Below are 26,487 nucleotides of genomic sequence, written 5' to 3' on the forward strand. Positions count from 1 at the left end.
TTTGAGTCGAATAGCCCGCCTTGTAAGTAAATCTATTACCGGTAATTAAAAAGTCAATTTTAAAAACATTTTCACTAAAAGGGGGGGGGGCGCTAGTTCCTCTCATATGGAGGGGGAGGACGCAACGTCCTGACAAAAAAGGGTGTTATGGCGTGTGTGTGTGTTTCCTGTGAGAAGAGATTAAGCGATTGATTGGTGGTTATGCAGTGACAATGATAAAATCTACGTACCTAGTGCACATGTGAGACGATCTTAAGACATGAAAGAGAAAGACTTTATTTTTTGTTGTGAGCTAGATTTTGTTTAAATATCAGTTCATTTTATAAATATCTCATCTACGTCTCATCTCAAGTTCAATCGTGAATACTAAAACAGTTCTATTTGTGTTTTGGTTCCCTAAGAAGTTTGTTCAAGTTATTTAAAGTTTGTTTTTTTTAATTTAAAAAATTTATAACGCATTCATCGACTAGCTGTCTGGAGTTATAAGCCAAATACCGACCAACAACATATTGGGGGGGGGGGGGGAGGAGCGGCGGCGACAAAAATGTTCAGACCCCTTGCCGACTTGAGCGGAAACCTGCCGCATCTTCAATTCTATCTCCAGGAAAAACTTTTTACAAAGTTTACAAAATATGTAGGCAAAACAATTTCCGAAACAAAAAAGTTTTAGTGAACTTTCATGACATTTTTGCAATGTTAAATTAATATAAATGAAAAATAAAATCTAAAAATTGTGACTAAATTTCTTTTCTTTTTTATTACATTCTTAAAAAATTTCATGAACCTCACTGTGGAAGCTTTCATCGCTTCTCTGGACTCCAGCTTCTAAGTGTTGTTATCTAGGGAGTCGCCACCCGGGAATGTGAAAAATGCTGTCTTACTATGTTTTATTTCAAGTCATTGTATAAGTGACTTGTACTTTTATTATTTACTTTTTACTTGACTCTAGAAAAATATTCAGCACTGAGTTGCTTCATTTGTTGGATAAATTTGTAGGCACCTCTGACTCCGTGTATGTCAGATGATTGTGTGTACAATGCACATCTCTCCAAAATACAATCGTGATCATTTTTATGAAAGTGTACGGAGCGTTGACAAATTTCCACCTCAACAGATTTTGTATTTCGAGCTTTTTTTTTTCAGCTTATGCTTTTACTTCCAATAACAAACAAGTGAACATATCCTAACACTGTGGAGCAGTCAAAGTTATCGATAAATTGTATATAGATCATTATCATTTACACTATTCGTTGTGATATACCTGCCGCAGCTCATCAATTATAATCGTTGAAAATACAGGAGCATAAGCCAGTAGTCAGAATGAGATCAGTTTTTTATGTTTATCATAAAGAACCAAGATGTCTTATTTCTGAATGTACGTAAGTCCGACATTTTTCTTAGTGCATGATTCATAGTTGTACTTGAGGGGTACAACAAAGGTGCGAATATGAAATGAAAAAATGAAATGTTCTACAAAAAATACATTTAAATCAAAGACACTTTTGGAACAGTGCCCAGCTCACTCTTAATGGAATTTTTTTTTCTAGAAAAAAAGGGGAGGGCGGCATATTTTAATTTCGCACGCAGGTGGCCACAACCCTCGCGGCGGCCCTGCTTACACCCCAACACAAACGCAAACAGAAATCTTTTCATTTGACTTCTTAAAGCCCCAAAAACATACAAATTTTGTTTCATTAACGCATCAACATTTTTATTTTAAATGTAACCATACAACTGTACTTCCGTTTTCAAGTGACGTCTTTTAAAAACAAAAATACATCAACGAAACAAACTATTTTTGATTGTCTTAAAATCTGGGTTTATAACCTTAGACTTTAGTCTTAATAAAAAAAAAACCAATATTTTAGCTACAGATCTACCGTGCTACAGGTGGTGTAGATATCGGAAAGAGGCTATATGCTAATTAATATGATATACATTTTACTTGTGCCTATACAGATAGAAAGTATATCTATTTATTGACATCTTTTTGGTTTTAAAGGTTTTGATAGGTCAGTGTTACGGGAAATGTTTAAATGTATATAACGTAGTTAAATGAAGGGTTAGTTTCAGGATTAATCTTCGGGTTAAAAAAAAGGATATTGAAATCAATAGTTTATGATTTTCGTAGGCTCCCTAAAGACAACCTGACCTAAAGTATAAATTAATTTCACTGATGTATTTGTAGTAGACTTCACCCTATCAATGCTGGTAGGATATCGAAAGACCAAAATGTGTCTGTGAGTGGGTATGTGTTAGAGAAGAATGTGTGTCGGTGTGCAAAAACTAGTTTTACAATTAAGGATAAACTTTGTTAACTAAAAGACAGATGGGCAAAGCGACGCGCCTGGAATTTTAAGCTCAAATGAATTGAAACTATTTATTTCATATGGCTCTGCACCAAATGTAAAATGCAAGAAATGTCGGAATAAGGTTATTCACCACATTATACTATCTGAGTATAACCACATACACAGCAAGACTATACAAGTAGAAGGATTAGGATATTTAGTGGTTCAGAGTCCAGACTAAAAAACCAAGAGGTCATGTCAACTCTCTGGTGCCACTGTTTAGATTTTTAGAACGAAGCCTAACAACACCCAGACAACGGGTCAAGTTGTGGACATTAACGAATCTCTCTCTCTCCCCTTCTCTCTCTCTCTCTCTCTTTCTCTCATACAAACACACAGACAGACTTTCAGAAACTAAAGTAGCCTCGAAACATTATTCAAATATTTTCCTGACCTATATAGCTTGTAACTAGAAGAAAGGAGCCAAAAAAATGAAAATATCTTTATTAAATGTAGCGGAACAATTCATTTCATTTGTTTTGAAATAACTTCACCGTGTTGGCGTGTGTCTCTATGGACGTGAACTAAAAGTTTCACAAATCTTCACGTCTATTACATTGCATTGTTTCTCTTCAGTTTGGCATTGTATAAGTTGATTGTATGTATCCCCTCATCTTTATCATTGGCTATGGGGCTGTTTATTGCGTTCATTTCTTTGGCCAAAAGACAAGCACGCGCATCAATAGAACTGGAATGTAGCACTATCTGTTCCGTGTGTAGTGGTCTAGTCTATAGACTAGATATTATGTACTTTTATTTATATGTATGCATGTTTATGGTTGGTGGAGAGTTTTTGAATAAGGAAAATGAACCAATTAAATATAATGAGTTCCTATGACGATTTGCCAATATAATATATTGGTCATTAGGCATACTATATGGATAGCCTCGTTCAGTTAAGTCAGAGGTGTTTAGTGATGTCCATACTATGACCCGTGGGCCTTTGAATAGCATTTCTGGCCCTTGAAAACTTTGTGCAGAGGATCAATGCCATGAGACTCGCTTGCGTCCCTTGACGTACGTGTCAGAAATGGAAATGGGCCCAACGGTGAACAAAGGTGGACACTTTTGTTGTAAAGAGTAAACTTTGATTGAAGATACACCTAGGCGTAGATCTAATCACTAGCTCCATGGAAACACTGACAACAATAACTGCAGATTATTTTTGTAGAATTCTACCTCTGACTAGTAAATAAAACGATTATCTAAACCTATACGTCCAAATGTGTATAATTTAAGCATAATTAAGAGAGGGACACAGATTATTAATTTAGCGTAAAAAGAATTAATAAACAACATAAAAAGACTACATGATAGTTATGCTTAGGGTCGGCGGATTGATAGGACCCATGTCGAAATGTATTTTTTAATTAACAGGATTTTTAAAAAGACTTCTCAGAAAATTGCTTCTACATAAGGGAAAAAAATGTCAATGAACATTGTAGTGTGTTGTAAACATGTCAAGATTGTTTCAAATGTCTCAGTGGATAAAGAAGATTTCATTCGTTTCAAATTTCATCCGCCGGATCCTTTGCATAGTTTTCATGTTTTTGGTATGTTTTGAATGAAGTCTTTTGACTTAACGAATACTTCTGTGTCCCTCTCTCTCTCTCAATTATATTTAAATCTTTTCTTTTCTTTAACTTAATTTAATATTAGTTCAATTTTGTAATAGTCTTTTTTTTATGTTCATTATTTTTACAATTATTGTAATCAGCACCTAATAGTCATTATGAGGCGCTCAAAGTATTAGCAATTGGAATATAATAATTATAATAACAATAGTAATTATTATTATTATTATTATTATTGTTATTATTGTCATTATTATATAAGAAATACATTACTTTTCCTTCTCTAGCGCTGCCAGGGTTGAGCTACACGTTAAATGGAAACGGACTTCATTGTAACCCCCTTGACAGTGTCCCACTGAGCATCTTCTGATGATGTGACAGTCTGCAACAGACCGCTCTTCTACAGGTAATGAGGATTCTACCTCTTAGGAATGTTTAGGGCTTCCGACGTGTCCGCTGGGTCAGTAGTCACTGTCCCCTCGTCTGATATAACAACAGACTGTATTGTTACTATAGATAACTTCCATAGTCGTTTAATCTCTAAACTAACGTTTGTCTTATTTTCTTGGTTTTTCAATGTCAAATTTCCTTCAATTTTGGATTGTGTTTACTTTTTGTTGTTATTATACTTAATGTGCTTATAAAAATATATTTCAGCCCATATCTTCACAATAATAAAAAAAAGTTTCCCTTTCAGACCATGCGGTCTATAGGTCAGGTGATGAATGTTAAGGTCATCTGTATCCCAAAATCATCTGCTTGTAAAATGTAAAATGTTTTACATGTTTCGGATGTTCCTTCAGAGTTGAAGATAATTTACTTCCTAGTCCAAACCTCCCTCAGATCGACGGGGGGATGGGAGAGGGCAGGATTTGAACCCTCGACCATCGATAAATTTGAACGACAGTCCAGCGAGCAAACCGCACGACCAGGCAGCACAACGACCAACCGCCTTTACTTTCCATAACTCAAGGGCGCCCTAAAAATTCAGAAATTCAAAATCCCAGTCTTCACCAAGATTCGAACCCAGGAGTCCGGGCTCAGAAGCCAAGCGCTTAACCACTCAGCCATCTTGACCCCCTATCTTAACATTACTTCTATATTTGGTAAAGATCTTTACAAACTACCTTCCAAACTTTTAGATGTGTTTTTGTCTAAACAGAAACGAATGCCAAAGAGTTAGATTATATAGCTCAGTGAGCTCTAGTAAAACTGGGGCCATTGTAAACCCACTTTGTCACGTGACTATGTTGTATATAAATAAAGGTAAGTATCAACACACGATTAAAGTGTTTCTCGTGTGGTCCCAGTTGGGAACGAGGCTCCGTGAGTAGCTGTAGGAGTTCACGCCCCTGTACAACGGGAGTTAACCATATGTCTTCTATTCACTTAATGGTGAGTTATGTTCTTAGCTCCGCCATAAAAGTGTTCAACCTTCGAGTGTATTTCCTGGTGATGGATTTAGAAAAACAAACACTTATAGACTTTGGGCTTAGGTAAATACATAAATAAACAAAATGTCTACGTTTTTTTTGTGTATATTTGCATTCTTGAAAATAACCAGTAATACTGACAAAACATGTATTTATTGTTTAGCACGGACAATAAAGATTATAATTATTATTATTATTATTAAAACAGACACAAAAACTATTTGTTCCCCTGACAATCAACTCATTGAATGGAACTGATCTATCTGATGTCAACATTTCACAGGTAATGTTTGTATCTATAGTTTTAATGCACAAATTCTAAAACCAATTTCCTGATGATAATAAAGATTATTTATTTATTTTTCATTATTATTACTACTACCGTCCACGCTAATTAAAATCATTATTATTATAATAATAATAATTATTATTATGTGAAAAATGAATTGTCTGGTACTGCCAGGGTCGAGCTTCGTTTTTTTTTTTTGTTGTTTTTTTTTTAAGTAAGTAGAAGTAAATAGAATCTTGATAATAATTTTTTTTTCATGTACACAATAGTTAGCATAGCTATCGGTCTAATGTGTAGAATTAGTGACTCGGCTACTGGAAGATTTTCATATTAGAAAAGAAATAAATAACAACAACTTATGTCGGTGTATCCGGTGTACATCAAACAGGAAGTGTGTTGTTAAGCTGTGTACTTTAAAAGGTAGATAATTGTATTATTTTATTTTTTTCTACATTTCTTAGCACCTCACAATTTCATATTTTTGTATTGTCTGAAGCGCATTCAAAATCTTGTTATTTAGTCGGCAATTTTTGTGTTTTTATTTGGTGTCCACAATATTGTTTAATTAATTTATTTATTTCAAAATCCCTCGCAATTTTCCTTTTAATTTGTCTACGTTTTTCTTTCGTTACTTTGTATTTCCCCAAGATTTCTCCGTATCCCTTTCTTTCTTTATTTATTTTTATTTATCTATTGTTAAAATAATGTAAAACAAACTTTACAAAATTGAAAATTCAACACAAATGTGATTGCTAAAATATTGTGTTTAAAATTGAGAGTTAAAGTCTCTACAAGGGATATCCCAGTGACCGTGGGCGTAGTTACAATGCCACTTAAAATTAACTATGTACTCTAGCGGCCTCCATGATCAAGTGGTAGTGTTAACGTGACGCCGTTTTAAGACTTACGCTGCCTAGACGTCTTCGATGTTACACTATTTTACTTTAAACATATAGAACATTATTCATTTTTTTTACCGCTACTTACATATAGGCCTCTAGTTAAAATGAACAATGACCTATGTCTGTTTGACTATTGTAAACACATGCCAACACCTAGCGCCCCGCAAGCGGCGTATACCGGGAACAAGAACTAGCTCAAGGCTATGGTCCGGGAACAAGCAGTAACTGTTATATGGTACGTATACCAGGAACAAGGACAAACTGCCCTAGACCATGTTTACACGCGACGACATTTTGAGATTTGATTTAAGAAAAGTAGACAGAGAAATGATGTATGTAAAACAAAACAACAAGAGAGGGCGCGGGGTGTGAATGTTTACAGTGAAGGTTAAAACAGATTTGTTTTTATCTGACTTTCAGCCCGTCTTTTGATAGGATATTTGTGAAACGAATGGTTTAGAATAATGTTTGAGATAGATGTTTAAATATATTTTCAATTGGCAATTTAATGTCTTTAAAAGTATTTTAGCAAATTTTTAAAAAGATGTTCTTGTATGATGTTTAAAAAATTGTTTGTAAAATTATATATTTTCTTTTATAAAAAATAAAAAATTGTATTTTTTTAAAATCTTTTTTCCTCTTCTTCTTTTTCTTCTCTCTCTCTCTCTCTCTCTCACACACACACACATGTTCTAGAGATTACGGCAAACTTTAGAAAATGTTTCTACCTGACAGGTATAGTACCGCCTGACAGAAATATTAGCAAATAGACTGAATTTCGGTTTTCTAATGTTGAAGGAAATATTTGTACACACTAGAGAGCTGCTTCTATTTCTTAGATTTGATTGGCCGAACTAAAACAAATAATGTCTCCAGATTTAGATTCACCTGTTAAGACTTAGCATTGATACATTGTCTATGTTCTACATTTATCTTATATAATACAGACGTTACTTCAAAAAAGAATTTTCTCTTGAATTCTTTTGTTGTTAATGTTTATATATATTTTTTAACGTCTCTGATTACTTCTTTAACCGTACTTTAACGCTAATTTATTTTTGGAATAATATTTAATAAACAATAAAAATGTTTATTTTTCCTTAATTTTAGGCCTATGTCTAGATCTAGGTCTAAGTCTAGACTGCATGTTTGCAATTTTGTCATGTCTCTAAGGTTTAGTTAAAATGAAAGACAAAGTTTATTCTGTATTCTGTTATATAGATTCTCAGGTTGAACTGCAGACAATTAAGACGTGAATGACACCAAAAGTATTGAAATTGTTCTGTAGTGACATGGCTCCAATCATCAGTGGAGATCTGGCACTATCTAAGTGGGGCCTAGGGACCAGGACAACAAGATTTGAACTAGATCTAGATCAACTTACCGATGGTGGAAAGCTATTCCCATTTAAGACATGTCTTGTATGGAAACAGATTCAGCGGCATGTTTACAACATTGTACACTTAATAAATCACAAACTCTTGCAGTCTGTATTCTAGACTTGTTGGTACACAAATGAATATATCTGGAAAAATGTAATGTCCACAAAATACTAGCGAATATCCCGGCTTCACTTCACTTTGAAATAACTCACAAGCCGAAAAAAAATATATGTAGACCTTGTATACTTTTGTCGCATGTATTGTCCTGACGTAGTCCAGGGTTTGTTTTATATTTACACCAACCCACGCGCGCACGTTCACAATGAAGAGCACAGCGAATCGTTCCGCTATGTGGTAGTGACAATAGGAGTCAATAGTACACACACAAATACTATGCGTTCTAGTTTTCTTTCTCTTGTTTCAAATTTTAAAACGCCCGGAACATCTACGTACTAGAGCTGTGCTGGTTGGTAGCCAGGGCCGCTCAAGTTATCCCCCTGTGTGTGTGTAGGCCCGCTGTGTATGGCGGTGACCCCCGGTCTCCCCCCACCTAGCCACACGGTCTCATGTTCCATTGGCTAGGCGCCCCACTTCTCCTCCCCGGATAGCGTTACGCGCGACGTGCCTTGAAACCCTGTCGCCATGGCGACCACGTCAATCAAGTAACCCGACCCCGCGAGGGGCGGGGCTTCAGGTAGCCTGCCGCGCCTCGGGAATGCGTAGCGTACAATCGATCCGCACGGCTAGAAAAAAAAAAAAGATTTAAAAAAAAAACCAAACTGTATGAAGATAAAGGAGTTGGAAGGAAACCAGAATGGATTGTCTTCAACAGAAGATAGATTTGAAAGAAGGAAGAAAGGGTTTCCCTTAACTAGCTCTAGCAATGGGAATCAAATCGTCACGTGATCGCCACAGACCCAGCAGAAGAACAGTGCAGTTGTCAATAAGTAGGGTATCACACACAAACTACATACATAGGTCTGTTACAATTGGTTACTAATTGTACGTCGGTACAAACCCCCCCCCCCTTTTTTTTTTTTTTTTACAAATAAATAAATGGTTTAAAAAAGGTTTTCAACGGAGTAAATAAAACACTACGTGTACGCCTTCCAAGTTCAGTGGCGTAAACAAAATAGCAGAGGAAGAACATGAAAACAAACATATGTGATGTACAAACAAACAAAACGAAGTGGCTATTCAGACCTGGCTCCGCGCAGATGTTTATGTCTATTCAGAGCTGGCTCCTAAGTTGATTCTTCGCAATACTGGCCTGACATTTTACTATTTGGAAAACAATCATCCGAAATATTATTTATCAAAACTTTAATATCAGGAGATCGTTACAGAGAGACCTATAAACAGATATCACAGACCCAATCGCTAAACCTATCAATTATATCAATAGAGCTAACAATAAATTCATTAGTTCAATCAGTAATATTTACTGACCTATCAGTAAATGTTGTATACCTCTCTGTAACATCGATTCTCCTATATATAATATCGATAGATCAATCATTAGACAATATATTAGCAGCAGTAGGTCTAACAGGGGACTTATCATTAAACTTGTCAGTAATATCAATAGACATATCGACAGACCTATCAGAAAACCTAACTATAAATGTCAAGTTATGTCAAAAGATCTATACATATCAGTAAACCCATCAGTAAAGCCACCATAACATCAGTAGACCTTATAATAGATGTATCAATAAAATCAGTAGACCTACTTGTAATATTAGTAATTTGTAACAAATCTGTCATAAGGTCCATCAATAAATCTATCTTATATCGGTAAACTTATCAATAAACCTATCAATTTTTTAAAATCAGAAATCCTATCATTAGACCTATCATTTATATCACTAGACCTATAGAGAGACATACCAATAGTAATTTAATCGGTATATATGTTATATATATATATATATGTTATATGACTAGTGTCATCAGAAGACCTATCAGTTATGTCGGTAGACCCATCAGAAGACACAGCTAGCTCTGACGATGCCTCTAATATCATCTCTGGTGGATTGTTTTTGTAAAACAATATTTTAGAAGCAAAATGTTGCTTCAGTGTTTGTTGAATGTTTGTGTAGATGAATTGAAGCTGGCACGACACGGAAATAATGGCGCAATTTGTCTTACAGCTGATATAGCCAATGAAAAGCAACAAAAAGCAACAGAAAATCTATAAATAGTTTGGTGTATGTATGGTGTCATACATGAGCAAACCGAATGGTTGACTCGCACCAACCAGGAAATATACCAAGCTATACAAAGACCCCTTCCATAGTGAAGGAAATAAAAAGGAACAGATTACGTTGGACAGGTCAACCCAAAAGAATGTCAGAGAACAGAGAAGCAAAGATTGTTCACCAGCAAAAACCAAAAGGCAGGCGCCCCAAAAGGCAAACCAGGAGCACAGTGGCTTGATGACGTAGAGGCAGATCTACAACAGCTCAAAGTCTGGGCATGGAGACGTAAAGCCCATGATAGATCAGAATGGAGAGATGTGCTAAAGCAGGTCAGGGCCCTCCGCAGGATGGATGGATGGACAATATGACTATGAGCCTATTTCTCGGTTGGCTCGAGGTCCTGCGCTCCTGCGTTCGTAATATTAATTTTTGTGGTTTATTAAAAAAATAATTACTTGCTAGTCCAAACATCCTACAGGACAAAATAGAACGACAGCTGGTGGAGGGTTCAAATTGGGATCACGTGACAGCCTAAAGTACAGACCACTCAGCCATACAACAATTCAAATTTATACATATAATTTGGTAAACAAAATAGTTCCAGTTTTGTCATAGCAATGCAACAATAATACATATTAAGTTGTTTTTTTAAATAATGCACGTCTAGATGTGCCCTCTTTTGGTCTAGTTTTGTGTGAAAATCTGGCATCCCCTTTCGTTACAACTTTAGGTTGCCAGGTGGCATAGCAAAATTTCGAACACGTTTTTTGTTTTAGGTATCTCAAGTCAACGATTTCCTTCCTTTCACCGACCAGCTAAATGAATGTCCAGCTAAATGACTGACCGGCGTGGCAATCAAAACACTGGAGAGAAAACAAGTGTTTTTTTTTCTGTGTGTCAATGTATTTCCTTTATGCCGCCACGTCCAAGTGTTATAACCTCAATTGTCCCCGACGTTGACCAGCGGACAAAGGCGGCGCTGACCAGTAACCGCTACCAGCACCCTGTCATCTGTCAGTGACGCCAAGGAGATGAAACAGATTTCGCCGACGCGCCCGCGTCGTAGCTCAAGACACAATTTTTCACCGCCAATCTCCCTCCGTGACAAGAGAATGTCGCAAGGGCCATGATTATCATCCTTGTACCGCCGAAAATGGCAAATACAAGGTGATTTCCCGCATTATTGGGAATTATCATTATTTTTTTTAAGGCAGGAAAAGATAATCATTTCTCGTTACCAATATGGGACAGTGGAGTGATTTCCCCTTTTACGTTATGTCCCTTGACACCGGTTGCTAGGATGCCGAGTTAGTTTATGTTAGTTCATTCAGTTCTCCTTTTCAGTGATTTAGTTTTATGTATTAAACCTTAGTCAAGTTCTTTTCTGTCTAAGTATAGCTTTATCTCCCTCTCTCCGTCCCTCCCTCTCTCTCTCTCTCTCTCCCTCTCTCTCTCTCTCACACACACACACACATATCACACACATAGACGTTCTTTTTTTATTTGTCACTCTCTATCTTTCTTTCTCTCACAAATTCTCTCTCTTCTTCTTCTCTTTTTTTTTATCTTCTTCTCCCCCCCCCCCCGTCTCTTTCTTTTTTTCTTCCTCTCTTAATCTCTTCTTTTTCTTCTTTCTCTTTTTTTTTCTCTCTGTCTTTCTATCTTCTTAATTTCCTATAACATCGATCACGGGAGGTAACCAGATTAAAAATCCACTTTTTAAAACTCTACATACAAACGTAAGAGCAATGTACTAAGTCCTAACAACTAAGTCCTAACAACTAAGTCCTAACAACTAAGTCCTAACTAAGTCCTAACAACTAAGTCCTAACTAAGTCTTAACAACTAAGTCCTAACAACTAAGTCCTAACAACTAAGTCCTAACAACTAAGTCCTAACTAAGTCCTAACAACTAAGTCCTAACAACTAAGTAAGTCCTAACAACTAAGTCCTAACAACTAAGTCCTAACAACTAAGTCCTAACAACTAAGTCCTAACAACTAAGTAAGTCCTAACAACTAAGTCCTAACAACTAAGTCCTAACAACTAAGTCCTAACTAAGTCCTAACAACTAAGTCCTAACAACTAAGTCCTAACAACTAAGTCCTAACAACTAAGTCCTAACAACTAAGTCCTTACTATTGTGACTCTGCTGCGTGTGTCACTGAGAAACAAAGCCAGCCAGGAATTCAAATCACAAAGACACACACGCGTACAGAAACACAAAATTTGCATAAATACACACTAAAAATAAACTAAAACAGATTAATCAGCCAGATTTAAAAAAACAAACAAACTTTGTCATATCTCCATTTCCCGCCAAAATATTATATTTTTTTAGTTTAATCTTTGAACTCAGAGTACCTACCATATATTTTCAAAGACAGAGGGACCACGGGGGCTGTGGGTTATCTAAATATTTTTGTGGGGGGCCGCCCGCACTCCACGTCGAAGGGGAGATAATGTGTACGACACTTTTGACTTCAAACAAGGGACATAAGTGAATATCAGAAGGCGCTCAAGTAGTTCGGAAGTTGAGTGCGTGTCTGTTTGATTATGTTAATTCACATTTCGTCTGTTTGAACAGCTCGTCTGCTGGACTGGTTTGTCTCCCCTGGCAGAGTCACAATACAAGGACAAAGTGATTATACTTTAGCTGGTTGCGTTAGTATTAACTTTACCATAGGAGTACTGTAGATAGCTAGTGTACAACTTGCAGAAGATGGCAAAGAAATTCCTAATAAAGAACATCTCACACAATCACACAAAAACAACCTAAATGTGACAGTTCCTAGTGCCTTTTTTTTTTCAACACATGTAGCAGTCGTGTGGATATTTTTTTAAAACTTGGTTGATACAAAAAATCTTACAATGCTTTGTTTTAGGTTGATACAATGCTTTGTTTTAGGTTGATACAATGCTTTGTTTTAGGTTGATACAATGCTTTGTTTTAGGTTAAAAGAATGCTTTGTTTTAGGTTGATACAATGCTTTGTTTTAGGTTGATACAATGCTTTGTTTTAGGTTGATACAATGCTTTGTTTTAGGTTGATACAATGCTTTGTTTTAGGTTGATACAATGCTTTGTTTTAGGTTGATACAATGCTTTGTTTTAGGTTAATACAATGCTTTGTTTTAGGTTGATACATGCCTTGTTTTAGGTTGATACAATGCTTTGTTTTAGGTTGATACAATGCTTTGTTTTAGGTTGATACAATGCTTTGTTTTAGGTTAATACAATGCTTTGTTTTAGGTTGATACAATGCTTTGTTTTAGGTTGATACAATGCTTTGTTTTAGGTTGATACAATGCTTTGTTTTAGGTTTCTCAAGTTAACAATATCCTTTCCCTCCTTTTTCCTTCTGAGCTTGCTATAAGCATGTAAGTAGCGCTATATAAAAACTATCATTTGCATGAATGTCCGCTAAATTATTGACCTGTGTGGCAATCAAAACACCGGAAAGAAAGTTCGGATATCAAATCCAGTTCACTCAGTTTGATAGTTCGACACTGAATTAAGGGTGAGTCAAATGTGACGAGTTTTCGAGCAACTGTTCTAAAATAAATCTGGTCATCGTGTCGACCATACTCTACAGAGAAGTACTAAGATAGCATAGCACTCAACAGATATGTTTAATTATAAATGAAACGCTATTACATACTTTATAGGTAATATAGAACTATATACTTTAAAAGTAAGTATTTTATAGGTAAAATACAGACAAGTACTTTAAGAGTAAACAACAGGCACATCATATGTACTCTACGGCCTAGCACATTATATATACTCTACAGTAAAGTACCTTAAAGGTACTTACAGCCAAGTACGTTATAGGTACTCTACAGCCAAGTACGTTATAGGTACTCTACAGCCAAGTACGTTATAGGTACTCTACAGCCAAGTACGTTATAGGTACTCTACAGCCAAGTACGTTATAGGTACTCTACAGCCAAGTACGTTATAGGTACTCTACAGCCCTGTACAATAGAAAGCCAAATCTTCGGCTTCTTTAACCGAATGCTAACACTGGGAATCCATTGATTGTCTGCGGCTACCGGCACTGCAGAGATAAGACCCGGGGGCTGATAACATCGCCCCGAATTCTAACAAGGGCGTTGCGCTGGTGGGAAGTGGGTGGTTATGGAAGGGAAGGAGTGGGGGCACTCGAGGAAGTGAGTAGGGATGGTTCTGGTGGGAGCGGGTGGCCACGATGCATCATCTTCATCGCAAGGGCTATCAGAAACACTCATCACAAACAACAAAATCGCCTTTTTTTTTTCCAGACCTGTCAGTAAAAGGGCACAACACTCCCCCCTTGCAGCCCAAGAATAATTATAGACGTTTACCGGGCCTCGTTTCCCCCCAAACATCCGCAGCGGCAGCCGAGTGGAAAAGGGCAGCGGGGTCATGTGACTGGCTACTGACCTATAAAATGGCGCCTTGCATCGCGAGCCCAAGACAAAGCTCCACCAGGTAAGAGTAGGGGGGAGATGGGGGAATGCATTGTTAATGAATCAATAACACGGCGATAAGGATGTCAGATCATGTCATATCTGGCTGGAACCAACAGAGATACTAACACAAATCTGGGCAAGTCATTTCAGGATGCTATCGGGGATCTCCCAACACGCAGACGACACTTAAAATAGACACTTACTATACTGCTGCTATCGGGAATCTCCCAATGTGTAAAGGGCTCTTAGTTCTTCCAAGTCATTGTAAACAAAAAGAAAGGGACAAATTATCACTTGCTGGAATAGACATTGAATTCAAGCTTTTATTTTTATTTATAGACCTACGGCGAATCTAGGCTTAAAGATTCTGAATTTTAAAAAATCAATTTTGGAAAGCTTATCATTGGAATATAAGAAAGTGTACTAGATCTATACATTCACTTAACCAGGATTCCTTCTCGAGGAGAAAGGGGTGGGTCGGGGTAAGAAAATGTTCCATTGATTTTCTAATCTAACATAATGGAGATATTGCCTTTTTTTTAAAAGTATTTTTTTTATTGTTTTTAAAATGTATAGGCCTAAACAAAAATTAAAAATGAAAAAATGTGGAGTTTCCGAAAAAGAATGTTCCACTTGCGATCTATATGATGTTAAGGTCATCGGTTTCTTTGGCCAACGAGGAGGTTGTCATGTGACCAACCGCCTAGACGTTTTCCAAGGTCAGGTAAACATCACAGTTGGCTGGAATCTGGGGCGCCCTAAAAAATCCAAAAATCTCAGTCTTCACCGAGATTCGAATCCAGGACTCCAGGCTCGGAAGCCAAGCGCTTAACCACTCATCTACCGCGCTCCCTTCCCAAAATAAGTAAAGATGAAAAAAAAAAGTTATAAGGGTTTAAGACGCGTGATGAGTGTCACGGCTTTCTGTTTATTTGTCTCAATGCTTAGAGATCAACGTCTCGTGCGGTGAACATTGGGGCTCTGGCCAAAAGCAGGAAGTGAGATGGTCTGCTCTTGAAAGTTCAATTGTTGACTCAATTTCAGCACTTTGTCAATACAAATAAATAAACGAAATAGTTGATCAGTTGGTCTAGACATGTGCTTAGCGAGACCCCGAAATGGAAAAAGCCCCGCTATTGGTTTTGTGCAGTCGGTCTGTCCGTCACTTTAATATTGAAAAAAAAAAGTTTAAATGTTTAGATAGGGTCGGACTATTAAACTGAATGGCAGTTGCTCAAAGTGGGTGTGTGTATGTTTGTGTGTGTCTGTGTGTGTGAAATGCTAAGAAATGTAAGAGACTAAATGTTGAACTCCTCTCTCACACAAGAAAAAAACACCATTGAGTAACCAGTGAGTAACCAGTTTTGTCGTATTTGTACTTGACATTGAGTAGTTGATTGATTGAATGATTGAGAGATTGAAGCTATGATTGATTTAGTAAGTAAGTTATAATTAAAAATAAGTCTGTGTGTTATCATACAGAGAGTGAAAGGAAATGAGTGTGTGTGTGTGTATATGTGGGAGAGGGGGAGAGATAGAAAAGAGGAGATGTGAGAATCAAACACGTTCCCAATGGAAGCTAATTATTTGGTCAAAAGTTTGAAAATAAAAATCAAGTCAACAGACCGACTGAGCGCTTGAAGAGTTCTTTACTCACACGCTTAACAAGTCAAAGGTCATAAGCCAAAAACAACTTTAAAAGTCTGGGAGCCGGTGAGAGAGGACACTCCCCTGACTATTTACTGACAAGAGTTTTGTTGTTTATTGATTTAGATTTACTGAAAGCAGACAAACATACAGATAGATAGATAGACAGATATAGATAGATCTATATATATATATATATATATATATATATATATATATATATATAGAGAGAGAGAGAGAGAGAGAGAGAGATTGATAGATAGATAGATAGATAGATAGATAGATAGATAGATAGATAGATAGATAGATAGATAGATAGATAGATAGATAGATATATTTTTATAAGCAATAACGTCACAAAATCATAAACGACCAAAAAACAACATTAAATTGAGTATTCTTGAATGAACAGTCTTGATTGAAGTAGTCGACTAATACAAACATCAAGTTCGACAAAAAGTCATATGTCCGCCACACAACAAAATGTTTCCACTCATTTTGACGTCAACCCAGAGACAATGGACTAACGTCCGCAGCGGCGGCCTGCAGAGCGCTGGTGGCGACACTGGCCCATTAATGACATAGACACGTACAAGCGACACACGCAGACGAATGTTCAAACTCAGTCGCAATGTTCAGTTCATGAACAAGTTCTCAGATCCGACCAGACATATTGCATTCTGAATGATAAGAAAGAGTTAGACGGGGGCGGGGCAGGGGTAGTTTTATGGTTTATTTTGTTTTTATGATTTAGGTAAGAAAATGTAAAACAATGTTCACACTTCCCACATAGTTATTTATCTCATAGCCATCAAAGTTTCTCTCTCAGACTTTCATGGGGGACATGATGTAAAATCCATGTTTCTATACATGACAGTGGCCAGTAGAACAGCCGACCACCTTTCTCTAACTGATATCAAATAGTCATAGTGTACTATTAGAATTTAGTTGAACATTAGGATTTAGTGTACCACTAGAATTCACTTGACCATTAGAATGAAGTTAGCCTTTAGGATTCAGTTGACCATTAGAATAAAGTTAACCATTAGAATTCAGTTGACCATTAGAATGAAGTTAACCACTAGAATGCAGTTGACCATTAGAATGAAGTTAGCCTTTAGGATTCAGTTGACCATTAGAATGAAGTTAACCATTAGGATTCAGTTGACCATTAGAATGAAGTTAGCCTTTAGGATTCAGTTGACCATTAGAATGAAGTTAACCATTAGGATTCAGTTGACCATTAGAATGAAGTTAACCATTAGGATTCAGTTGACCATTAGAATACAGTTGACCATTAGAATGAAGTTAACCACTAGAATTCAGTTGGCCATTAGAATTCAGTTGACCATTAGAATGAAGTTAACCATTAGGATTCAGTTGACCATTAGAATGAAGTTAACCATTAGAATTCAGTTGACCATTAGAATGAAGTTAACCACTAGAATTCAGTTGACCATTAGAATGAAGTTAACCATTAGGATTCAGTTGACCATTAGAATGAAGTTAACCATTAGAATTCAGTTGACCATTAGAATGAAGTTAACCATTAGAATTAAGTTGACCATTAGAATGAAGTTAACCATTAGAATTCAGTTGACCATTAGAATGAAGTTATGAAGTTAACCATTAGGATTCAGTTGACCATTAGAATGAAGTTAACCATTAGAATTCAGTTGACCATTAGAATGAAGTTAACCATTAGAATTAAGTTGACCATTAGAATGAAGTTGACCATTAGAATTAAGTTGACCATTAGAATGAAGTTGACCATTAGAATGAAGTTAACCATTAGGATTCAGTTGACCATTAGAATGAAGTTAACCACTAGAATTCAGTTGACCATTAGAATGAAGTTAACCATTAGAATGAAGTTGACCATTAGGATTCAGTTGACCATTATAATGAAGTTGACCATTAGGATTTAGTTGACCATTAGAATTAAGTGTACCATTAGAATTGAGTGTACTATTAGAATTGAGTGTACCATTAGAATTGAGTGTACCATTAGAATTGAGTGTACTATTAGAATTAAGTGTACCATTAGAATTAAGTGTACCATTAGAATTAAGTGTTCCATTAGAATTGAGTGTACCATTAGAATTAAGTGTACCATTGAAATTGAGTGTACCATTGGAATTGAGTGTACCATTAGAATTAAGTGTACCATTAGAATTAAGTGTACCATTGAAATTGAGTGTACCATTAGAATTAAGTGTACCATTAGAATTAAGTGTACCATTGGAATTGAGTGTACCATTAGAATTAAGTGTACCATTAGAATTAAGTGTACCATTAGAATTGAGTGTACCATTAGAATTAAGTGTATCATTAGAATTAAGTGTACCATTAGAATTGAGTGCACCATCAGAATTAAGTGTACCATTAGGATTAAGTTAACCCTAAAACTGCCAGAAGTCTGCATTGAATTCGAACCCAAGACCCCTGGGTAGTAATGGATGCTGCTATGGAGTGTATGTGTGCGAGTATCTATATGTGACAATGAGAAGAGGGGAGCGGATCTTTTGGTTGTGTAGGCTGAAGAGTTTTCTGGTGTGAAAGTAGAAGAGATGGAGACAAGCAAGAAATGAGAGAGAGTAGAGACGTGAGACAGTAGAGACGTGAGACAGTAGAGACGTGAGACAGTATGGACGTGAGACAGTAGATAGCTGAGACAGAAGAGACATGAGACAGAAGAGACATGAGACAGAAGAGACATGAGACAGAAGAGACATGAGACAGAAGAGACATGAGACAGTAGGTACGTGAGACAGTAGAGACGAGAGACAGTTGAGACGTGAGACAGTATGGACGTGAGACAGTAGAGACGTGAGACAGTAGAGACGTGAGACAGTAGAGACGTGAGACAGTAGAGACGTGAGACAGTAGAGACGTGAGACAGTAGAGGCGTGAGACAGTAGGGACGTGCATTAGTTGTGATAATTATCTTGTTTAAATTCTCATCTCATGTGTGGCTCTACATACTAGGGTTGCACCGAATTAGGTTCCGGCCGGATAATATCCGGCCATTTTTCACTATCCGACCATATTATGCTCCCATATTCGGATATCACTGAAGGATAGTTTGCGGATAATAAATGTACACTGTAAAAGGTAGTTGTTATTTGTTTAGTCCATCACATTGAGATTATAGATAGGTGAGCACATTAAGAGTCTATTTTTAAGTTGAACCTGTGTACATTTATAAATAAAAGTTCTAATCATTTTGGTTTTGAAAAGAAGCTTTGTTGTGTTTATTTCATGTAGTACATTAAGAATTCAATGCAAACCAGAGATTGAGTATCAACAAAGCCGGATGGAACCGAAGTTCTATGTCGGATTAAGTTGAAACTTGAAAAAGCTATTCATTGAATCATGAATCAATCAAAATCAAATTAATTAATCAATTAGTCTTAGTTTAATATTGTTACCCCCTCCCCTCCTTTACACTAGTTCACAAAATAGATTGCACAATGAGCATAATGCAACAATTTTTCCAATAGCACAAATTTATTATTGTTAATTATCTATTAAAAATGTATTAGATGACTGATTTAATTTACTGTTGGCTTAACTTTTATGGAAAGGAATATAAAGAACTTTATCGGCATCCGACATATCATAAGCTAATTTATTAGAGATTTTCAGGCTAAAGTTAATCACAGTAAAAACGGTGATCGGCTTTTAGTTTACATTTTCATTTTAATGATCCGGGTAACATTATTTAAGCAGTAAAATTAAATAAATAAAAATAAAAATTAGAGAAAGCGATTTAGAGAAATGATGGGGGTGGGGCGATATTATGTAGCCTTAAGGAAAAAAAGTTTTCAAATAAAAAGACAGAATAAATTTTATTATGAAAGGTCACTGTTACCAACTACATTTTCAACAAAAAAACTTAATGCTACAAGTTAGTACAAACGAAGAGATTACAACATTTGATTTTTCAGTGAAATGTATGCAAATTGTTATTAGCTCTTTTTTGTTGAATAAGTAGCTAATTAATACTTACGTATACTCTACGCCGAGCATATGATGCAGTACGCAAAATTAATCCATGTATGTCTTTATTCTATATTCTATTATATATTCTATAATTGCATGCATGTGTATATACATCATTAAAACAACTGAATTTGTATTTATATAAACGACATATGCATATGTATGTCTGTTACGTACTACTCTCTCTAGACCAGTATGTCTTAAGGAGAGACAGTAAAGATGTATGCTCAACTCTCAGTAGATCTAGTACATACCAAATGAATTCAATCCTTGGCTCACTCTCTAGTATCCTGTGAAATGATCTGACCACAACAATGTGTAATGAGACCGCTCGAACAGAACAAGACCACATTATGAAACATTGCATCTAGAGATGAGTTTAGAGAACTGACAAATTGAGGGCGCTCTGTGTCTCGCGCCACAAAAGGGAGTGGGGGGGGGAGGAGGGGGTGGAAAGGGTGGAAGCTAGGTGCAAGATGTTTAGCCTCCGATCTGACCCGAAGTGAGAGCACACGGTGCAAGACTTTTAACACCTACACACGAATTAAACACAAGGCAACTCACTTAATACATGGGGAGAGTACTCACTCTCTGGTTTTCTTTCCCTTTCACCCTTTAGTCTCGCTCGTCCTCTACTTTTTTTTTATTTCTCGGTAAGAAAGAGTTCTCTGCCATTTCTTTCCATTTCCTCATCATTCAACCTCCTCCCCGCCCCACCCCCATTCCATTTCTTCCTCCTGCTCTCTACAAACCTCCCGAGCACTAGGCATTATTCCAGTTCCACATATTTACACACGACCAGAGGTAGAGGCCGTGCTGTTATGAGAGCTAACATCCAATCCATCACGCCCTCCTCCCACCCCCACCCCCCCTTTTTTTTTCTTCTTGGCGCACCTTCCTCATCTATACGTTCGCATACTCCTATGTTGCATTCATTTCTCTTTCTTTCTCGCTCTTTCTCTACTTCTTTTCTTTCATTCTTTCTCTCTTTCTCTCCTCTCTCTCTCTCTCTCTTCTACAATACGTATATATTTTTTAGTTCCTCTCGTCCTCTCTCCTGCAAGCTCAAGTCTCCCCCCCCCCCGATGGAGATGCCAGACAAACCTGGTATTCCCGTTAGCAGAGGGGGTAAGGTTATGAGGAGACAGGGGGGGGGGGGCTTGGAGAGGGAGGGGGGGGAAATCTCTTTTAGATTTCAACGAAGAAATGTTTTGTTGGATAAAGTTCGTTGAAAGATTTGCCGACCTTTTTTTCCCCCCCTCTACACTGGGTTTGGGTTCAGTGAAAGATTTGCCGATACCTTTTTTTTGTTGTTGTTTAAATCTCAGAGGTCTAGGTTCAATACAAATTTGAGAAGTAGCCGTGTGTGTGAGTCAGAGAGTGTGTGTACGTGAGAGTGTGTGTGTTCATATTTAGTCATCTCTAATGTTATAGTCAAAAAAATGTTTTTTTTAAAGTTCTATGATTATATTCTTTTTTATTTTATTTTGGTTACGGACACAACAAAGGAGTAACTTGAACAAAATATATTTGAAAATCTTCTTCTTTATCTACTACTAGCTCCACATATAACACTATAATATATTTCATTTTATTCCTGTGTCCAGTGTTAAGCAGAAGCAACTAATAATCTGTCCCTTAAAATACTTGGAGCGTGAGATCAAGCCCGTGCTGGTGGCTTCTGGGATTGCTTTCTATTCTGATTGTACCCTCATCAATTGGACTTTGGGGGATTTCCCATTCTACTGCTTGCTCATACCATAGAGTCATAGACTATATGCTCATACTAATAGCCCATATCTTCCATTGTACGCTCATATGTTTTATAACTTTACAGATTTCCATATCATGGACCCAACAAGAAAATATATAGCTACACTGCCACACTCAGCAATCAAAACCCCAGCGCCAGTTGCGATAGGAGCTTACATCATTGGCAGACAATCAGCCACTCATCACCTGACAGCGAAAGATTAAATCAAAATAAAAGACTGTTGTACTATAAGATAGTAAATACATTGGGTAGCCCTAAAACCCACTCGAAAGAATGACACTATGATCAGTACTTTTGGTTAGGGGCCTAGACCAGCAGGACTACGAAGTGCCCCCATGTCGCTCATAATGTGAGACATTGTTTCCATTGTATCCAGACCTGGGTTTGCTTAGAACAGAAACACGTTTTCTCAACACGTGACATTAGAGGCACTGGCCAGACATATGAAGTAAAGTGACTGATGATGTCTGTAAATAGCGCATCTCGTAAATCTCTTAGTAAGAAAATGAAAGTATTTCTTTACAAGCTAATGATCGCGGAATCAATATTGTTTTGATCTGGCTTCGAGTCTTCAGTTTTAAATACACAAACTCATCGGTTGGGATGAACGAAACATGCATGAGGACATTGTAATTTTGTCCATGTAGATTTGAGTTCAACTTTTTAAATTACCTTTTTATCATATTTGAAATGCAATATGCGTTTTGTGACGTAGCCACAGTTGAAGTAAGTAAAATAAAATAAAAGCTTTTTTTTCACTCCACACGACCAAAGAGTCGCCATGCCACCCACAAATACGTTGTCTTTCGACGCCCTTACCATCTCAGCGCCCTCTTTTCTCAGCACCCGACTATCAAATTGTGTTCCCAGATTTCACAAGAGCGACAAGTCCGATAACAACGTGGGATGTAGACGGGCAGGTTTTACTGAGTCGATTCCTTTAGGAGTCTCTCTCTCTCTTTGTCTCTCTCTCTCTCTCTATTTCCCTCTATCTCTCTCTTTGCGCCAGTTAAATTTTCATTTCAACTGTTAAACTCATCTTTAGAAACAAAGGCCGCTGGAATTACACACACTAAAACACACGAACACACATACAATCGAACAAAGCACAATGGTTGGTTATCATCTAGAGCCATCCCCCCCCCCCTGCCACACACACACACACACACGAGTTATTTATTTATCCTAACGTCTGCTTGGAAAGGAAATAAAACAAAAATTGTGTCAAACTCAATCAACGTCTTGTCACCCAGCGCATCTGGAACTGTCAGTAGGTGAACTTTAAATTCAAGTTTTACTTTCGATGTAACTCCTTAGTTGTACACATACTAGTTTGTGAGGTCTGATGATCAAGACTGGACATCCAAATCTAGAAGTCTCGAGTTCGAATCTCGGTGAAGACTAAGATTTCAATTCCGAGATAATAAGAAAGTCAAAACGAGAAGATGGGTCAGACACAGATCGCCACAGAAACACCACTGTTACGAAAGTCATCATTGGTATTCCCCCCCCCCCCTCCCAATGCCCAGTGCCAGATTTAGACTTGAAAAGGTCTTTTACTATTTGAGATATCATCTCTCTCATCTCTGCCTGTGGTTCGGAAGGCCACCAGTCAGCTTTCTCCAGGCGTCTCCAGGCGTCTCGGGTCTGCGCGAGTCTCTTCAACTGTCCTCATCTGCTTGGCATCTGCATCCAATTCTCTGAGTCTGGACTGTCCCCTCTTCCTCTTTTCTTGGGGGTTCCAGGTGAGGGCTTGTGTATTTGAGATGTGTAGCCCTTTAGAAGTCCAGATATAATATGCTAGTGCTAAATCATTCTTGGGGGGGGGGGGCCCTAAGCTATAGTTTGTGCTGCCTTTGTTTCAATCCGGCCATGCCATAGACCTTGTAAGCTTTTTTTTTTTTTTATAAAAGTTTATCATTAAAGAAACTAAAAGCAAGACAACCAAGGGACTGTAGCCGAGAATCCTTAAAAGCATTTTTTTAAATTGGAGGTCTTGTACACATATGTTTTACTTCAATAACGGCAGTTGGTTGCTTTTCTGACCACGTGACATCCTTGTTAACCAATCATTGTTCAGAGAAAAAAAATTGAATTTCACGTCATCGTCCTGCTAGACTGATGTAAACAAAAAAAGCCAAACTTGTAGGAATTAGTCGCCATAGCGTGGACACGCCTTAAGACTTGGTTGTAACTCTCAGGTGCCAGGGAAACACAGAAAAAATGTCTGTTCTTTTATTTCACACACACAAACTGTCGTCACGAAATTCAATAAGAAAGAACACACTCATACCAATTCTATCAAGGCATAAAAAAAACGTAAAGACTGTAATGTAAGTATGACTGTCAGAAAGACAAATCCAATCTACAGGAAATGATTTGGCTTGATTAGCTACTTGGTATCAAACTGCAAACACCGTAATATGTCAATTGTGAAGTTACGACTCCTTGAGCCAATCAAGTTCCTCCTGCCCAACGAGGCCGGAGGCCGAGACCCACAGGGATTCCTTTGAATTCTTACATTGTACAGCCACTAACCAGGAGAAAGCCGCCAACATGCACGTGACCAGAATACGGAACAACTGACATGGGAGTGTTTTGACCACCGCTTCACTGAATTAGAAAGAGATTCTAAAGTTCTATTACATAAAAGTCGTAAACGTTGTTCACATTAGCGCATTCTCCTTAGATAATCCATTAAGGTCGCATGGTACTTGCCACAAAGGATGGTCTCACCCCTCCCCCTTTTCTCAGAGTGTCTCAGACTCTGCATTGTTTCCTAAACAAACCACAAAAACCTAGAAAAGACTAAAATTATTCACAGCATATATCTAATATCTAAAGCAGAAAGTAAAGCGTTTGTATGTATGTATGTATGTATGTATGCCAATGTGTGTATGTATGCCAATGTATGTATGTATGTATGTATGTATGTATGTATGTATGTATGTATGTATGTATGCCAATGTATGTATGTATGTATGTATGTATGTATGTATGCCAATGTATGTATGTATGGATGGATGGATGGATGGATGGATGTCCCGAATAATAATTAAAATCTTTTGACAAATCTAGATAAAACTTGGCATAAAGTTCCTTAGATGATGGCGGAGACCGTAGTGTGTGTTGAATGTCCCTCCCACAACCAGTGAGGTCTAGAAATAGACAAAAAGTACCTAATTGTATCACTATTAAAGCACGAAACTTTGGACTAAATCGGGTACACCCGTTCTCACAGAAATGTACATTGGATATGAATGTGTCGGATTTTCAGACTTTACTTTCAGTCTCGTGGCCAATGTTTTTTTTTAAAGTTGGATATAGATTTAAGTTCAAGGCAGTAGATCAGTAATACCCAAACTAAGGCCCACATGCCGTGGGTCTTATCCGGATAGTTTGTATATAACACACATTGATTTAACATTACTAATGTTTACACTTCTCAGCATCCAATAACACTTTCCAAATCATTTTGTCAAGGGAAATAACTAATTCAAGCTAAAAATCTAACCAGTTATCTCCGCCTTTCACCCCCTCCCCCCCCCCCTTCTCTTTATCTTCATGGGCTTGCGCCCCTGAATGCAAGCCCATATATCAATATTTATTTTTTTCTTAATTAACCTCAGACCAGTTCTATGTGTATACATCCCAATGTTGTTTTTTTTTAGAACGAATATTTTAATGAGACAAGAAAAAAGGGAGGGATCCTAAGCCTCCCCATCGCGACAGCGGCAAGCGAGGGCTGGATGGCGAGGAGAGAGGGGGGAGAAGGATGCTACAAATCATTGAGGAATCGCTTATCGCCACGTCCTAGCTAGAACAAATTTACACCATTTAGTCCCTGAGCTCGTGATAAGCTAATCGCAGGGAAACAAAATAAATTGAGAGAGAGGTCAGAGGTCGCACACGTGTTGCGAATGTGTACATGCATGTACGGTTTGAACACACACGCGGACACACACATGTATACAGGGGAATTCGCAAAGAGACAAAGATTTTTAACTTATTTTCTTTTAGATATAACAGTAAACATTTCTTATTCCATATGAAAGAACAAATTCACATAAGTTCCCTTGTCTTTCACCATCTTTCTGGTGAAGACTGGGATTTTTAATTTCGAGATCTTTAGGGCGTCCCTGAGTCCACCCAGTTGGGCTCTAATGGGTACTTGACATTTCTTGTGGTAATGTAAAGGCTGTTGGTCGTTGTGTTGCGAGGCCCCCACCAATCGGAGGTCATAAGCGGCTGTTTAATTTACCTATGCCTAAGGCCGGCACTGCCTGAATCAGTCTGGAGATTCTATTTCTCAGCAGAGTTAAGGTGGACAAATGGACACGCGAATGATAAAAAATTTGTAAAGGAAGGTATGAAATTCGTTACATAAGATACAACTTATTTTTTTAAAAAAACCTACAACAGAGACAGGGACAGCTTAGAATGTAGCCAGGCAAGAGGATAGGCAATAATGGTGT

At 37.3% G+C, this 26,487-nt stretch overlaps 1 protein-coding gene across 3 annotated transcripts in view; it reads right to left on the minus strand.

The window, feature by feature from the left end:
- LOC106073896 (homeobox protein six1-like) overlaps positions 1–26,487 on the minus strand; it is a 139,371-nt gene that overhangs the window by 33,924 nt on the left and 78,960 nt on the right. The window contains exon 1 of one of the 3 annotated variants that reach the window (XM_013234573.2): positions 20,493–21,338. The exons of 1 other annotated variant lie outside the window; for it this stretch is intronic. The gene's annotated coding sequence lies outside the window, so the exon portion shown is untranslated. Of the gene's footprint in view, positions 1–7,933; positions 8,438–20,492; positions 21,339–26,487 lie in introns of those variants that run through there. One more of the 3 variants, XM_013234571.2, reaches the window with a different exon arrangement.

Source organism: Biomphalaria glabrata, chromosome 3 (genome assembly GCF_947242115.1).
Source record: "Biomphalaria glabrata chromosome 3, xgBioGlab47.1, whole genome shotgun sequence".
Lineage (NCBI taxonomy): Eukaryota > Metazoa > Mollusca > Gastropoda > Planorbidae > Biomphalaria > Biomphalaria glabrata.